Below are 18329 nucleotides of genomic sequence, written 5' to 3'. Positions count from 1 at the left end.
AAAATCAATACAATGTTTTAAAGTAGAGAAAAGGAATAATTTACACCAAGCATAACTGACGGGTTATGGGTTTTTTCAAACTTTACCATGGAGAAGAGAGTTATGCCCTTCACATACCCAGACAGACAGACAGACACACACACACACACACATGGAACCATCTCAGACCTCTAAGCTCAGACCCACTTTTTGAAAGATGCTTCTTCTTAAAGGAATGCTCAAGTGAGTAACATGCTGAACGTATCACTGACTTAAATAATCACATAAATTAATTATTTAAGAAAGAAACTATGGAGGAACTCTATAGTTGACAAAATTTTTAAAGGCTTTTTCTCTCCAACCAGATCATTGAAATTAAAAACAACCCTAACATGCCTATGTACCTCCAAAATTGCAAACGTGAATATTTTAAATGTATTTTTAAAGTAAAATTTAATATTCATGTTTGATAAGCATTGTCTGTGTCCCTAACAATGTATATTTCAAATTTCATGATTGGGAATAAAAAGATTAAACTATTCTTTAATCTTACTTTCTCTGTGTTAAAGAGTTGTTCGAAGGATCAGCAAATAAAAGATGTGCACGCACACAGAAAATTTTAAAATGCTAGAGACAGCATATATACAAAACAGTCTGCCTAACTGGAAAATTCTGGAGCACAGGGCAGTCTGTCTAGTTTGTTTATTCATCCTGAAATATGTTTAAACACAGGTGAACTCAGAGCAGTTATCACAGTATGTTGCCAGCTACCAAAAGGAGCATTACCACACCGAGTGATTCAGGTGATTACTCACTGATTAATGTTAAAAATATGAAAAGGCTTAAATTGCACCAAAACCTATGTTGGGCATATAAAATAAAGATGAATAAAATTAAGTAACTTCCTTCTTAATCAGAGTTACTCTATTTTTTTTTCAATCCATGATCCCTCAGTAAGAAATAAATCACATTTAATGGGGAAAAACTAGATGCTTTTTCCTCTAAATTCAGGATGAAGTCAAGGATGTCTGTTCTCACCACATATAGTCATTAGACAAATAGGCATTGTCTTATCTATAGGCAAATGACATAAATGAAACAGGATAAAGTTCAGAAAGACCATACTTAAACAGTCAACTGATTTTCAACAAAAATGCCAGGGCAGTCAAATTTGAAAAGTCGAATCTTTTTTACAAATAGTGCTGGAACAGTTGGATATTCATATGCAAAAACAAGCCAAAAACAAAACAAACACACAAAAAACTTTCCCATCGCACCTCACATTTAGGCAAAACTTATTTCGAGACCTCCCAGAGATCTAAACAGAAAAGCTAAAATTATACAGGGTCGAGGAGGAAAGCGCATACGAACACCTTTGCAAATCTGAGCTGGGAAAGGTGACTTAACTAGGGAGCAAAGAGCGCTCACTCAAACATGTGCTGATCCAAAAACCATTAAGAAATTAAACAGACAAGCCACAGACTGGGAGAAAACACTTCCCATGTATATGTCTGGAAAATGACTAATGGAAAATGACTTGATGGAAAACTCCATCAAGTCAATGGTTACACCCCCTCCCCCAACCAGAACTGCTAAAACTCAACAAAGGACCAAATGTTGAAGAAGTTGTGGAACTGCTGGAGGAAGGACTGCTGACAGTTTACAATGACACAGTTCCTTTGGGAAGAAGACTGGCAGTTATTTTTGATGTTAAATGTAGAGTCCCACTATGGCCAAGTAATTCTATACTTTATTTAACCAAGAGAAATAAAAGCATATGTTCCCCAAATGCCTTGCCCAAGAGTCCGTGACATTTTATTCATGATTACTAGTAACCTGGAAATAAACCAATGTCCACCCAAGGAGAAAAGACAAAGTTTATACATAAAGAGAAAGGAATTAGTTACCGATTGATACAATAGGGGGAGGGTACAGCTCAGTGGTAGAGCACGTGGTTAGCATGCAGGAGGCCCTGGGTTCAATCTCCAGAACCTCCATTTTAAAAAAATGATTGACAAAAACAGCATGGAGTATCTCATAGACACCATATTGAGTGAAAGAAGCCAGAAACAAAAGAGCATATCATGTTAGATTTTACATTAATATAAAATCTTAGAGACAAACACACTACATAGCGTTAGAATTCATGAGTGGTTGCTTGTTGAGACTAGAAGGCTAGGGTTGGACTGGCTGGAAAGCGGCATGAAGGAAACGTGTGGGGTGATGGAATTATTCTGTATTTGATTGAAAAGATAGGTTTAGTTTTGTGAAAACTCATCAAGATGCACATTAAGACCTGTGCATTTTACTGTATGTAAATAGTACTTCAATGAAGAATGGAGGAAAATTAAAAGGTTGAAAACCTACACAAATATTTAAAAAATCGTATCACAGTGAAATGTCCTACACGTAAGTACTAGTCCCAGGCGGTTGTACAAAGGAGCCTCACTAAGCTTTCAGGAGATAGATCATTCCAGTCTACACAGAGGTTGGAGGGGGTCTTCCGGCGGACACGACTACTGGTTGACCCGTGACTGGACCCAGGCAATGGGAGACTCCTCACCCCCACCCTGTCCTTGAAATTTGTGTTCTGCCCGCTGTTCCCATGATAGAAGCCACCTCAAAGACGCAGCCTGGAGAGAGCACGGTGCTGTTGGGCTCTCTGGATGATGTGCGTGACTGAACCCAGTTAAGCCCTCTCTACAAACTCTGGAGGCCCTGGTGGGCATGTGAGGAGATCTACTTGCCTTGCCACTGCCAAGACGAGCCTCGTGTGTAACTTGCTTTGCAGGTTAAACCCACCAGCCGTCAGTCTGGTGTGATCTGACTCCTCCGTCTCCACCCTCTGTTTACAGGGACCAGTTTTGAATTTCACCCAGGGAACTCCCAAGATTGCAAACCAACAGAAGACTCCTCCAGAGAAGGAAATGCAAAACTAACTGCCCACGCCCTCAGCAGGCTACGTCAGAAAAGCGAATGTATAGATCAAATCCACTCATGAAACAAAACCCATTTCACAAAATAGTGGCATAACCAAGGCCTGCTGTATACACAAAAGATGCATGATGATTGAACTGTGTTTACCACAGGTACATACATAGTTTAAGATTTATAACCTCTAACTGTAATTCACCTATGGACAATAGAGGAAACAATAATTAACATTTCATTTGAATAGAAAATATAATTTGATACAATTCAAATTCAGTCATTAATAAAGCTCACATCATCTAAAAAATGGGGGAAATTTCCTTAACCAGATAGAAAGTTTCTACTCAAAACACGTAATAGTTTACTTAATAGTAAAATAAATACCAAAAACAAGGTGAACATGCACATTCTTCATATTCTATTTGACACTGAAAATTCAAAATAATGAATAAGATAAATGTTATAAATATCAGAAAGTAAGAAATAAAATAACATTCATAGCTTATATAATTATGTACATATAAAGCTTACAGTGATTTCAGAAAAATTGTTAGAATTGGTAAAAGAGCTTAGCAAAATGTTTTATACAAAGTCAACATAAAAAATTTTGTATATCAGCAACATATAAATAGTAAATGTTTTTCTTAAAAAAGATAACATTTATCTATGATCAAAAACTTTATGAAGAATATACAAAGTACATTAATAAACCATGAAATGGATATAAATAAATTGATGCTAATGAACTCATCTACAAAACAGAAACAGACTTACAGACATAGTAAACAAACTTATGGTTACTGGGAAGGGATAAATTGGGAGTTTGAGATTTGCAAATATTAACTAGTATATATAAAATAGAGAAACAACAAGTTTCTACTGTATAACACAGAGGACTATATTCAATATTTTGTAGTAACCTATAATGAAAAAGAGTATGAAAATGAATATACGCATGTATATGTATGAAACATTGCGCTGTACATCAGAAATGGACACACTGTAAGCTGACTGTACTTCAATTAAAAAAATAAAAACATAAAAAAATAGATTGAAAGATAGATCATGTTCATGAGGAGGAAGTCTCAATGTTGTATAGATTTCTAGTATTTCCAATTCATCTGTAGATTGAACACAATTCTAATTACAGCCACAATAAAGTTTGAATCAATGCGCCAACTGGCTCTAAGAATGTCTGAAAAGGTGAAAGTGTAAGAATAGCCAAAACATTTAGATGCAGAAGAGTAACCTGAGGGCTATTCCCATCATATACAAAGATTCATTAAAAAGCTGTATTAATATAATAGTGTGATACTTGCAGCCCTGGGGCACACGCAGAAAACAGAGTCATGAAACCCAGAATCCAGAAACAGATCCCACTTATGTTTAAGGGACGCATGATACAGGGGTGCTAGAGATCACTGAGGGGGGCCGCATCCTAGCACCAGGATCAGCACGTGTGTTACTCTGCAAAAGGAACTTTGCCAGTGTGATTAAACGAGGAATTCTGAGATGAAGGGAGAACCCTAGATGATGCAGGCGTGCCAGAAGTCCTTCAAAGCGAAAGGAGGCGGCAGCAGAGTCAGAGGTTGGAGTGATGCAGTTTCTGGCTTTGAGGATGGAAGGGGGTCACGGGCCAAAGAATTAGGGCAGCTTCTGGAGGCTTGAAGAGTCAGGAAACAGTTTCTCCCCTTAGACCCTCCGAAAGGAATGCAGCCGGACCAGTGCATGAATTTTAGCCCCTAAGGACCATTTCAGACTTCTGACCTCCATAACTAAAATAACACAGAAAATCACACATCTGTTGTGTTTTAAGTCAGTAAGTTTGTGATAACTTACAGCAACAATAGAAAGCTAATATGCTAAGGAAAGAAGGAGCTGTCTAATTCAGGGCATGGCTGGCTCTCCACAGTAAGAAAATGAAACTGCTTCCCACAGCATAACAAAAAATAAATACATACAGATGGGTTATCGACTCAGGTCTGAAAGGCCAAAGTGTACAGTTTCTAAGAGAAAAATATTAAAAAAAATAATGCCTAAGAGTTCTAAAACAAGACATAAAAATATGCTACCAGTAAAATAAAATTTTGATGTAAATTAAGAGTATCTGTTCATTAAAATACAGCACAAAGAAGGCAAAACACAAGTCACAAATTTGGAGACTATTCACATTATATGTTAACAATAAAGCATGAGTTTACAAACACAGGTATAAAACTGTAAGGGACTATAAATAAAATCGATAAACAACAAGATTCTTCTGTCCAGCACAGGGGACTATATTTAGTATCTTGTAGCAATGTATAATGAAAAAGAACATGAAAATGAATGTATATGCAGGACCGGGACATTACGCTGTACACCAGAATACAATGCAACACTGTAAACTGACTGCACCTCAATAAAAAAAAAAAAATTGAAACTGTAAGGAAAAGACAAACAACAGCTACAGCCATGAAGGAAGAATTTGAATGGCAGAAGAAAAAAGTATGAACATTTTAACCTCATTGGAATTTAAACAAAAATCAAGGGAGGAGGGTGTAGCTCAGTGGTAGAGTGCATTCTCAGCATGCACGAGGTCCTGGGTTCAATCCCCGTGCCTCCATGTAAATCAATCAATCAATCTACCCTCCCCAAATAAATAAATAAAATCAATTGTACTAAAATAAAAAAGAATTTAAAGAAAAATCAAATTAAGACCACAATGAGACATCATTTTATACACACTATGATGGTAGAAATAAAGAAGTTCAGAAACCAACCACTGGCCAGAATGTGGAACCACGGAGACTCATACCCTGTTCACAGGACTGTGAGCAGATACAACCCTGTGGGCATCGTCCTGTAAATCTGTAAAGGCACTTAACCTGTGCCTCAGGGTACCCATTCCCAGCGATGCTCTCTAGAGACAGCTTCGCACGTGTACAAGAATGTTCAAAGTCTCACTGCTCATAAGGACAAAAAGAACTGGGGAAACCCATCAAGAGTGGTGCGCTGTCGCCTGGACAGCACAGCGACACGTGTCCACGTCTCCTTCGGTGCTGGATTCTGTCAGTGACAGAAAGTTGCATGAGATTTAGAAGGTGACCCTGAACTGGAGCCCATCACTCCTGGCAGGTCCCTGGCGGTCAGACACGACTGCATCACTGCCCTGTACGTGAGCTCCATGACGTGGCCACCTCCCCCCCCCACGCCCCCAACTCCACAGGCCCTGGCAGGTGTCAGGCTCAGGTCTCACCTCCGGTGGAGGCAACCTTCCCCATGTCCAACAGTCACGTTCATCCTGAATTATACATCATAACCATTGCGTAGGGAGTGGATTCTATTTTCAGAACCATCCCTGATACAAAGGAGTAAGTAAGTTGTCACATATCCATAGTGGGTTATTTACAGCAGTGAACAGAAATTACCCACCACTCTCTGAAATCACATTAACAAATCCTAGAAAGGAAACCTTGAGTGACAAATTCAAGCTCTCGCCATGTGACACTTTTTACAAAACTGAACAGCAAGCAATGTGAAATACTTTACTTATGAATATATGCGTGAGTAGTAAATCTAACCCTCAAATGACAAGTGCAGTAATAAAGGCCAAAGTCAAGAGCCTGGTAAACTCTGAAAATGGATGAGTGTTCATTTTATTTTCTTACGCTCTGCTTGAAAATCATGAAAATCATACATGTACTTTGACGGCATTGAATATTATATAACTTTTAAAAGAAACCAAACAGAACAATCCAGTGGAGGGAAATGTGACGGAACTTGCCTAGTACTCTGTAACAGAACTTCCTTGTCCCTTTACTGGTCATAGTAAACACTCTAAATTCAAAAATACCAAAGCGCTCAAAGTGATGCCTGCCCTGGGATGGTTGTGACCATGCCTGGCTGAGGTCTCTACCCCTAGAAGTCCCCGTTCTCTGCCATGATTATGTGACACATTTTCCAACACTTCTATTTCAATGCAGTAGCTTTTTTGTTTTTAAACTTTTTTTTTATTGAATTATAGTCATTTTACAATCTTGTGTCAAATCCAGCGTAGAGCACAATTTTACAGTTACACATGAACATGCATATATTCATTATCACATTCTTTTTCGCTGTGAGCTACCACAAGATCTTGTATATATTTCCCTGTGCTATACGGTATAATCTTGTTTATCTATTCTACATTTTGAAATCCCAGTCTGTCCCTTTCCACTCCCCGCCCCCTTGGTCATTCTAAGTGAAGTCAGCCAGAAAGACAAAGAAAAATACCATATGGAGATCGCTCATATGTGGAATCTTAAAAAAAAAAAAAAAAAAAAAAAAAAAAAAAAAAGAACAGAAATACAAAACAGAAACAGACGCATAGACATAGAATTCAATGCGGTAGCTCTATGTCTAACCAATGACTACCTTGAAACCAAATTGTCCTGAAGCTGTAAGACACATCCCCTTTAATTCTTTTACAAACTGCTTCTTAAAACAGAATACAAGCATCCAACAGAATAAAGAAGCTGTATAATCACGGGTTTAACTTCACAAATTAAAAGAAAATGTCTTTGGTGCCTAACATGAATTATGTAACATTTTTAAACAAGCAGTTCTTTTAATGTGGTTTTAAAATTGATAAACGTACAACCTACCATTTACTTTTGCTGACAAGGATTCATTTATCATAGTTGAAGTTGGCTGATGTAATTTTATCTCTTCCATAATATCTGGATGTTTTAGAGTCAATACTGAGGAGTGGCTCAGAGGACTTTTTTTTTTAATATACAATTATTATTTGGATAAGTGAAACACCCCAGCATCAGTGAGCTGAGAGCATAATGCTTACAAGTGTGGTTCTGAAGCCAGACTTCATGGGTTTGTAAATTCACGAGCTATATAAATTTGGCTAAATTGCCTAAATTCCCTTAAACTTCATCTTTCTTATCTGTAAAATAGAGAAGATAAAGATAATAATATCTGCAAAATAGGAGGTAAATCAACATAAGCTGCTAATATTTCATGGTTATTACTGTTTCAGCAAACTCTCATGGTACCTGACACCTACCGTGAACTTTGACTTTGATAATAATTTCTCATTTATTATTTTTATATTGCTAATATCTTTATTTTTGTATTTATTATACATTATTACTGTTACAATGACAGACTTCTATTACTTGCTACAATTAAGATTGTTTGAAGGTTCCCCCTGTGCCAGGCACTCTGCAAAGTGCCCCACGTGGATGATGTCATAGAGAGTGTGTGTGTGTGGTGTGAGAAGCAATGTCTACACGCCATCCCGCCACACAGGGCTGCCGGCAGCCCACGAAGGGGCATCTGCCCGCAAACTCCCGTGGGAAGGACTTCCTCTCCCCCCTTCCTCTCTCCTCAAGAGGACTTTAATGCATGAAGGACTGGACACCACTTCTGTTTGCAATTTTAATACAACAGAAGTAGTCATGAAGCTGATTACATATTTTTCTTGTAGTGCTTAGTTTTGGGGAACTTATTTTAAGATTAGTTCTGAAAATAGCCAGTACGTAAGTTGTCGTCCAATGAGACATTTTAGTTCCTCTGCTTTCAGCCTATCTTCAATCCTCCTTCAAAGCCAGCTGATGCAATCGTGACAGCTGAATTATCAGTTCGCTGACAGCAGTTGGTCCCAACCTTATCCTTAAAGCAAATCTCTTTTAAACACTGAAAATAACTCAAGAATGACACTGTAGTGTCTTCAATATTGAGCCATAATTTAGTAATTTGGGAATCGCTAAGATGCTTAAGACTCAATATCACAGACATAATAAACAAACTTATGGTTATGGAGGCAAAGGGGGTAGGAAGGGATAAACTGGAAGTTTAAGATTTACAAATATTAACTACTATATATAAAATAGATAAAAAACAAATTTCTTCTGGAAAGCACAGGGAACTATATTCAATATTTTGTAGTAACCTTTAATGAAAAAGAATATGAAAATGAATGTATGCATGTATGTGCATGACTGGGACACTGTGCTGTACACCAGAAACTGACACATTGTAACTGACTACACTTCAATTAAAAAAAAAAAAGAGTGTACACTCACTCGTGTTTTCAGTGTGTTAAATAGCTTCAAATAATTTGAAAGTATTTTATCACACGTGTTTTAAGAAGATTCAATTTGTGTATGTCAAATTCATTTAAGATTTATGCTTAAGACATTAAATGGCTGTTTTGTAATAATTTTATATTCAAAAAGTCCTCTGAGCAATTCGAACCACATTTTTCATCTTAATTCTAAAGGCAAACATGTAAACAGTGTCAAGTAAAATTAACCAAAACAAGATATTTCAGTGAGTTTGTGAAGCAACAAAGCATAATTTGGGACAAAGCAAGTGCTTATCAGAAAACTAGAGACATTTTAAGAAAAAAATATTTTAGGAACATTTTGAACATAATGACTCCAAGAACAGTTTAAACTAGGAGAAAATGAACTTAATGATATTGGGCATATATATTTCAAGTTTTACTAATTCATCCTCTAAGCATAGGATACCCTAGGATGTCTTTATCTTTAGTCTCCCAATTGCCCTTTCTTCTTTCTTAATATATTTCCTCATGATTAATGATATTTGATCAATACTTGTACGAAATAAAGATTTTTTCTACATGTAGCATTTTTTCTGGGCAGTTGTTAATAAACTAGCAGCTGAAATAAATAATTCCAGCAACTCCATTCCTTCTCAAATAGAGGAAGTACCACACTGCGTCTACACCGCTTCGTAGGAAGGGCAGAGCTGGTCACTGGGCCATCTGTGAGGAGTGTCCTGAGACCATCCCTGCTGCAGCTCTGCCCTCCTCTTCCATGGGACACTAAGGGATTGAGGGCCCTCGTCTCCTGATCCTCAAATCCTTCGTGTCCTCATCACTGTCTTCCTCTCCATCCTGTTCCAGATTTGAGGATGATTCCCGTCCCTAATCAGTGGGAATTCATACAGCTGCTGTTCTGTGCTTCAGAAAGTCATCATTAAATCACTCTGCAGTCTCCCATCGTTGTGTCTGTTGCTGTTAAAACGAAGGAAAGCAATCGGGGCAGACTGCACAGAGAGAGGCCACTGTCGCAGATCAAAATTAGCCTTCTTGTGTAAACAGGCAGGAAAAGACAACACTCCAGGAACTCAGCTCAGCGATCGCCAGAGAACATCGGTGATCAAGCGAAGAGAGACTTATTCCATCACAAAGTATCAAGCTATGTCTGTAGAATGAAATAATACCACTTGGAATTTACAGAGGACTCTATCAAAGAAAGCCCCTTTCAACGTAACATAACAGACAATGATGGGTATTCAAGAAAATAGGGAAGGAAAATAAGAATGTTTTAGAATTAACCACTAAAGAGAGTATTAATAGGTTTCCATTGACATCTTACTGAACCTTAAACATGGAGGCAGAAGCTGGGCATGGAAAAAGGTGGGAGTGTAGAAAAGTTCCCAGAAAGGAGATTGGGAAGGATGCTGTGGGGTGGAGATAGATGAAAGGTGGGGGGACCATCAGAAGTCGTCTGGTGTGGCCTTGATAAATGATGGTGGCCGCATAAGTAGAATGATGGCCACAGAGAACAGAGGAGACGAGATGAGAGACAGGGCGGTACCCTCAGCGAGATTTGGCAATTCATTGAGTTGGGAGGATATGTGGAGGGTAGAAGGAATTAGTAATCAAAATACATTCTATGCCCAGGGGATGGAAAACACACTGTATCACTAATAAAATTATGGAGGAGAGGAACAAAGTTTTAGAAGAAAATTTAGAGGGAGAAATCTAGTAGCCATGTTGGAAAAGCCACTGAGAAAGATATTTAAGATAAAAATATAGACTCAGCAATGTTCTACATTCGAGTGCAACTTAAAGGCATGAAATTGCTAAGGAAGAGGAGGATAAGAAAGGCAAGGCCAGGAGAGGAGTTTACAGGAAAACTTACATTTACCAGAGAAAATAAGGAAGAAAAGTAAAGGACTAGTTTCCTTTTGTAAAAAGAAAGTATTTATTATTGTCTTATTTGATTATTTTATTTTGGTGGTGGGGGAAGGGAGATAATTAGGATTAGGTTTATTTAGTTTTAAAGGAGGCACTGGGGATAGAACCCAGGACCTTGTGCATGCTAGGCCCATGCTCTACCACTGAGCTACACCCTCCCCACCCCCCCTGCCCTCCACACTCCATCCCACACCCCAAAGGACTATTTTCTGAAAGACTAGGAAAGAATGAGGAAAAAAAAAAAAAAGAAAGAAAGAAAGGGAGATTTCTTAATAAATACTTAATCCACAAAGATGTATCAAGTGACACTTATGGGCCAACCATTGTGCTTGGAGAACTCTGGGAAGGTGGAACTGGAGTCATCAGAAAGCCTTCCCCGAGAAATTGCATTTAAACAGAGATGTGCTGTGGAGGAAGGCGGGACAAGGCAGCAGGGCAGAGGCGGGTCTGCGGACCGGAGACCTCCCGGGCAGAAGGAGCGGCGCGGGGGAAAGGAGAAGGTGGGCTGGATGATCAGAAAGACATCACTTTGCAGGTTTGGGACATGGGGCTGGAAGGGAGAGGCAGACGGGATGTTTACGTGCTTCTTACTGACTCTGTTGAGAATTTGATCTTTAGGTAAAAGCAGTGTAAAGCAATGGAAGGGTTTGCACCGGCAATTGTGGGGGTGGCAGGGGCTTTAGATGGAAGAGCCTGGAGTCTGAGATAAACAAACTATTCACTGGATTCAGTAATTAGGAAGAATTCCCATCTGCGCTAAAGCACCAGTACCAATCATTACAATATACTTCATCTCAGAATGTACTTAACATTTCAAAATAAAATGGTATATGTCAATATACGAGTGAACTAAAAGAGTTTAATAGAAAGGTCTATCAAAATGTAAAAAGCAATGACTCTTGCTTGTTAGAAGATTAAAAAAAAAAACCAACCCATTTCCTAGGGAAATATTTGAATTTGAAGAAAGCATACATACACAGCTGGAGAAACAGAATCCACTTATATTAAGTATAAAAATGTGGGTCCTTTAATATGTGTTGGCTGGGCAGATCTTGTGCTTTTCAATATTTGTCTCCAGTTTCAAAATTACATGATGTATGTTCAGATCACACTGTAGTTTACCTAATGGCCCATGTTTCACAGAAATGGCAAAGAAATTCGAGAACACGCTGATAAAAACAATTGGACATGAATTTTTAAAATGTAAACACATACACAATTCGTGTCCCCCTTCGTTCTGCTATAAATAATCCTTCACTGTGTTTGAGCACTTGGGTGTGCAAATCATACTGTCCTTTCATAGACAACTGGAGTGCTTTTGGTCGTGTTTTCAATGTTTTTCATCCTGTGAGGAGCATCCTTAAGTGTCTTCTGAGCCACATCTTTGCTGTATTTATACAACTCTAGGGGCACCTTCTCCAAGCTCAAGTTATTTTTATCTGAAAGGATTCATTTAAAACACTATTGTTAAGTGAAAATTAGCAACATTATCAGCCCTAATCAAAATTATTACCACAGCTCAAGGCCAAATCCTAATTGGTTCGGCCTGTACCATATTTCTTTATTTAATAAAAAACATGTTTCTGGAGTACTAGACACGCATCCAAGATGATTAAATGTTTAGTCAGTACAATGACATGTAGGTACACAGTCTTTTTTTTTTTTTTTAATCTGAACCTTTGTGCTTTTAATACTTAACAGGTTTCCTCGGTCTTTTAAGGAGTCACGAGAATAACATCTTATTGTTAGCTATATTCTTATATTTCAGAAGTCTTTAAATGTTTAAATAAGCCACGGTAGGGCCATCAAATAGAATCTAGAATTTCTAAAGTAGATATTTTACTGAAGCGTCACATCTGTCTCTTACAAACTGCGTCCGCGTGTCCAAAAGAGCGATGTTTGTTCTTTACTTTGCTTTCTCTATACAATGTCATGAAATCAGTACACAAGCTTATGTTTGATAAGGACATGATCATTCAAGAAGTGCTTACTGAGACTAGACTGTGTGCAGGTACAGGGGATTCAGAAGCTGTCAGACCAAGTTCCTTGACCCTATGGAGCCCACATTCTAAATACACATTTCTTTTCAACTTAAACATAGTTAAATAGCCAATTGCTTTTCAGTTTCTGGGATGGTATCTAGTTATCTAGTTTTTTAAAAGGTTTAGACTGCTTAAAAATAAACTACGGTATTGTTTAGTATTTTATTGTAAATATGTATATAGATAGTTCCAAACCACTCTAAAAGGATGCCTTAACTCCTAAGGTTAGGTTTTAAGTCAGTAGTAGAGTGAAGAAAGATGTTTTTGCTTCGTTTAGTTTTGTTTTGATTTCGCTCATTAAACACCATCACTTCGATCAACATTAGTAGAAGGACTGGGTACTATAAGCCTGAGAACAGAGTGTCCCCCAAAACCGAGTCCCCCTAAAACCAAGTTCCCTTTCCAGTTTATGATTAATTTCTCTTTCCAAAAGTTTATTCCATTTCTTGTCTCCTCTGACCTCAATCCTGTGATAACTGAACACTAGTGAACCAGAGTTGGATGCCTACAGCTGTGCTGTTGACAATATCGCTGATGGACTAAGGTTGCTGCTGTATCATTCGATATCATCATTACTGCACAAACCCAGTTTGTCTCTCCGGGACAAGATGAGCTTAACAGACCCCCTGGCCATGGACCACCTGGCCAGAGAATCATAAACCAGAGACATCCAGACTCTTGAAAATAAGATTAAGAAATGTCACAGAAATGTCACAAGATGATGATTCATGACAGCTTCTTGGTTCCTCCCCTTTAAATGGAACACAAATCTGGTTGTTACCTTCAGTTTGACTCAATTACCCTCAGAATTGTCCTAATTGACCAAACGGACAACTAGCAACTCAACACATAGTAGGTACCCTATTAATTAAGCTGAAGGAAGAAATGAGTTGTTGAGTGAATAACTGACAATCTAGTAAGAGAGATAATATGTCACAAAGCAATAGAAGATTGGGATGCAAATGGAGTAAATCAGAAATGAGCAATAGGCATGAAGAAATACAATATTGCTTTTCTAAGTACTTTACAACATAAGGAAAAAGGCAATTTACTATACGTTTGAAAATACACGTGTAACATAATTACAATGGCATTTTTTGCTGCTTTCAGCAAAGTGACTTAATAAATGCGGTAAGTGTATTTGCAGGACACCTTGTTTGCAAAATCACCTAAAGTAGTTTCCAGCAGTTTTGCAATTCACTCTGAGCACATAATGCCTTGACGTATTTTATGAACATAAAATAGCCTTAAATGTGAATTCCAAGTGACTGAAGTTTAGATATTTCTGACTGTGCTTTAGAATCCAATGATAAATATAACAAAATAATATATGAGTCATGAACAACGTTATAAAATAATGTTATTGGGGGGGTATGTATGTGATTTCTTTTATCAAATTTCTTAATGCATTTATCAGAGATTCACAGTTTTATCAGAGATTTAAAACATATTTATATTATTAAACACATAAACTGGTTTTGATTATTTAAATTATCAAGTTTTAAACTCATAAATATGACTTCACCTCTAGGTAGCTGGAGAATTTTTAACCATTTTCCCCAAAACAAAGATTGAAACTGCTGATTATTTGACGTTTAAAAGTATCTTAACTTACAATTTACTCTGTATCAGAGGAAGCAAGAAAAGGACCACTTCTTTGTTGTTAAATTTATACCATCGAAGTCATGACAGGAATTGAAAGGAGTATTTATTAAATTCATGAAAGTGTGCATGAAATGTAATAATTATTCTATACCTAAGAACTCATATTCTGAAGAAAATTACACCACAGAAAGTACATTTAATGCACTTGAGTTTCTACTTCCGTGGTGTTGAAAGGTTTTAAAGTGCTTTGATGCAAAATGGCAAATGACATACATTAGAGACAATCAATATTTTTTACATTTGCTACTAAAAGGGACCATTTCTGTGTGTCATTGTTGGGAGACTTGCTCATAGAGGAGAGGCCACGTATATTTTTTTTAACCAATTTCTTCTCAAAATCTCTATCCCACTGTCTTACGTCTCCATAGGCAAACTGCATTCTCGGCTGACTTGCAGATGGATGGTAATTCATGTGGCCAAGTCTACAGGAAAACTCTGCCCAGCATCTCCAAACACAAGTGCCTTAAATCGTGAACTGAGCACAAGCCACGATTCACCATGATCCGGAACAGTCTACCCGCTGTGAACCAAGCAGATCTTGGGTTTCCCTGTGCAAGGAGATGTGTTTCACTACACTTTCGTAACATCTAATTGTACCCCTAATGCCTATGGTAAGAAGGTAAGACAGACATCTTCCCAAGTTTGCACAAAACTAAACTCCAAGACTCAGAAGAGGTATTATTTCTACAACTCTTTCCATTTGATAAGGAGAACGTCTACAAATAAAATCATACAATACAATAGCATACAAAATACAAAAAAAAAAAAGTTTAAAAATTAGTGTCTACGGACCTGCAAGCATGGGAATACCTACCACAGGTTTTCTAAGAAGGGAGCACATTGGTCTATGAGTTTTCTCGTGGGCCCAAGTTAAATGAAAGATGGTGAGTTATAAAAGTCATTACATTCCTGATGGGAAAATGTATATTAATAATAATTCAGATTTAAAATGTATCCGTACAATATGTAAACCATCTGAAGTTAGTGTTTATGGCTCTACAAATAGATTTCAAGTGCAGGCACTGACGCATGCAGAGACCTGTTTGATAACGCAGCTCCTTGCAGCCTTCCTCAAGGTCAGCCAAACACATGATAACCTCTGCTAACTTGAGTGCTTACGATGTGCCAAGAACCACGCTAAAACTTTTATCTTAATTATCTTACTTAATTCTTAAGCCAAACCGATGAGGAAGTGCTATTTTACAGGCGGTGCCGACATGGAGTTGTTAAGTAATATACCCAGGCTTTCATGGAATAAGATCAAAGGACATTTCAAGGTTGCTTATTCTCTTGGCATGAGGATAAGCAAATACAGACTTTCTAATGATGGGCATTAATTCAGAGATAACACAGAGATTCTATAAATGTACGAGTGAAAAGCCCTGTAATGTAGCACCCCAGATGCTATTTTTCTCAATCAAGTAGTAGTAAGTCTTCAGCAGTGACCTCATGGCTACATTTTCCTGTTGTTCTGGACGTCCTGCATTTGTCCATTCAGATCACAGATGATCCCTCACCATCCCGCTCTGTGTCCCTGAGCATCCCTGTGGAACCTCGTATCTCCATACTCCTTCTCTTCGGCATCTGGTTGGATTTGGCCAGTGAGTGACAACTCACGTCCTTGGAGGGTAGGACAGAGACACTGCTATGCTGATTTTCCTGGCTTCCTCCTTGCTGCATGTTGGTTTGGCAGTCACTTCCGCTCCTCTGTTACAGGACACAGCTCCTGTCTGGTGGCTCCTTTGTAGCTGAATGTCTCTTTCTTTAGCCCTTCAGGGTTCGGAGTGGCAAGGCTCCTCACTAACAATCCCCCGACATCTCACCATTCCTTGTTAGTGTCCCTCAGTAATGACCACACTTTGTAAATATCCCCTTCAATAAACCCTTTGAGTGTACTCTGGGTTTCCTTTGGAGAATCTGACCAAATATAAAGTTGATGCATTTCTCAAACTTATGCCCAAACAGGGCTTTCATTTAAGAGATGATTATATCACATTTATCCAGAGATGTGCTGAGGAATGCAAAAACACAGTCCCCTGGGGCAAAAAGAAACTTAAACGAGATCATATCTAGTTGGAGAGGTTTGAAAAAGTTCCTAGAGAAAAGTAAAGCTTCATGCTTGAAGAACAGAGGAGATTAAAATGTTTCCTGAATACTGTACAAGGAGCGAAACCATTTTTCTTGTATATTGAAGTTGTATCTAAACAGCAAAATTAAAAATTTTGAAAAAACATATGCTGTCAAAGAAATTTTAGGGAACAAAAATTTACTGAAGCTTCTTAAATGGAACGGAACTGTGTAAAACTAGAACCGAGTAAGAAGGAAGAATGAAATTGAGTGTGAAATTAAAGCAGATCAAGGAAAGGAAAGACTTTACAAAATCAGCTAAATATATTAAAATAGTAGTGTTTTCACAAGTCATGAAAGCTAGAACATATCTTTATGTACATATCTTCACTACTAATAGTGCGAGACGATACAAATCAAAGTGTTCCTTTGTCTTTTCATTTATCTCTTCTAATTTGTGGCTACTATCAGGATGTTCATTGCTAAGATTTTAGATGTTTATGAATTTTCATATACATTTTATAAAGAGAAAAAAATTTTTATATTATATATTTAAAGTTGCTTATTATTTTTCCTTTTATCTATGTAAAATCAGACTTAAGTATCTAGTATAAATTCAATGTCAAGAATAAATAGAGACTGCTGTTGCAGTTGTTGGAAATAACTCAAGAAATTAAATGTCAATATTGCCATAAATAGCAAACACCAGAGAGTATTCATCTGATAATTTAGAATGAAAAAAAAATTTATGTGACCAATGGGAATTAATCATTTAGCATTAAAATAGCTACTTTAGGAGGTGACGGAATCAAAGTTAGACTCATGTCGTAAGAGGGGGCTCATGGAACCCCAGGACGGGAGCTGGATTATCACCCAGCCAATCTGACTTCCACTCTAAGAAAAATTACTAAACAAGTCATGAGAGATGGTTAAAATCAATCTTCATACAAGGAAAAGGGAAACAGTATTCTTAGTTTATTGAGGAAGTTAATACACAGTGCGTGCATGTGTGTGTGTGTGTGTGTGTGTGTGTGTGTGAGAACAACCCAATTTACTGCATACTACAGAAGCAATGCTAGGGAGATTTTGCATATTTATTTACAAGAAGTGTGTTTTGTCCTGGTTTGGGTTAGAACAAAAGAAAGACAAAGCCTAAATGTTAAGAATCTCTGGTGAATACACTTCTCCCTCTTTGTTCTATGTTGGAATCTCCTTTGAGGGGAACTATTTCATTTCTTTCATTACCACGAATACCTCCGCACATCTGAATTGCACAGGGGTAAATGCTTGACCTAATCCACACTAGTCATGGCCTTTTCTTGGGACTTTTCTAAGCCAGAATTGGGCAGGAGAATCTGTCCTCTGCTGGGAGCATTTAATATGAAACTCAGAGCCAAGCGTAGCCAGAATGAGGAGACAAACAGTGCACTCTCGTGCTGTGTGCGTCCCGCCTGCTAGTTGCTCCTGGGACCCAGCTCCATCCTTCCACATCCGACAATGTGAATGCTCAGTCGTTCCCTCAAGTGTGTGAGACACCCCCAGAATCCCCCTGTTAAGTCTCCCTACGATGAAGCTAGCCCAAGTTGAATCTCTGTCACTTGCAATCAAAAGATACCTGAAAAACGTAGATTCAGTGGTAAACTATTTATTACCCAGAG

General features: G+C 37.9%; 1 protein-coding gene across 2 annotated transcripts in view; it reads right to left on the bottom strand.

The window, feature by feature from the left end:
- Positions 1–18329, bottom strand: part of KHDRBS2 (KH RNA binding domain containing, signal transduction associated 2) — a 507201-nt gene that overhangs the window by 326692 nt on the left and 162180 nt on the right. The window lies entirely within an intron of this gene.

The sequence above is a fragment of the Camelus ferus genome, chromosome 20 (assembly GCF_009834535.1).
Source record: "Camelus ferus isolate YT-003-E chromosome 20, BCGSAC_Cfer_1.0, whole genome shotgun sequence".
Lineage (NCBI taxonomy): Eukaryota > Metazoa > Chordata > Mammalia > Artiodactyla > Camelidae > Camelus > Camelus ferus.
The sequence above is the reverse complement of the archived record's forward strand: the minus strand, read 5'-3'. Positions and strand labels throughout refer to the sequence as shown.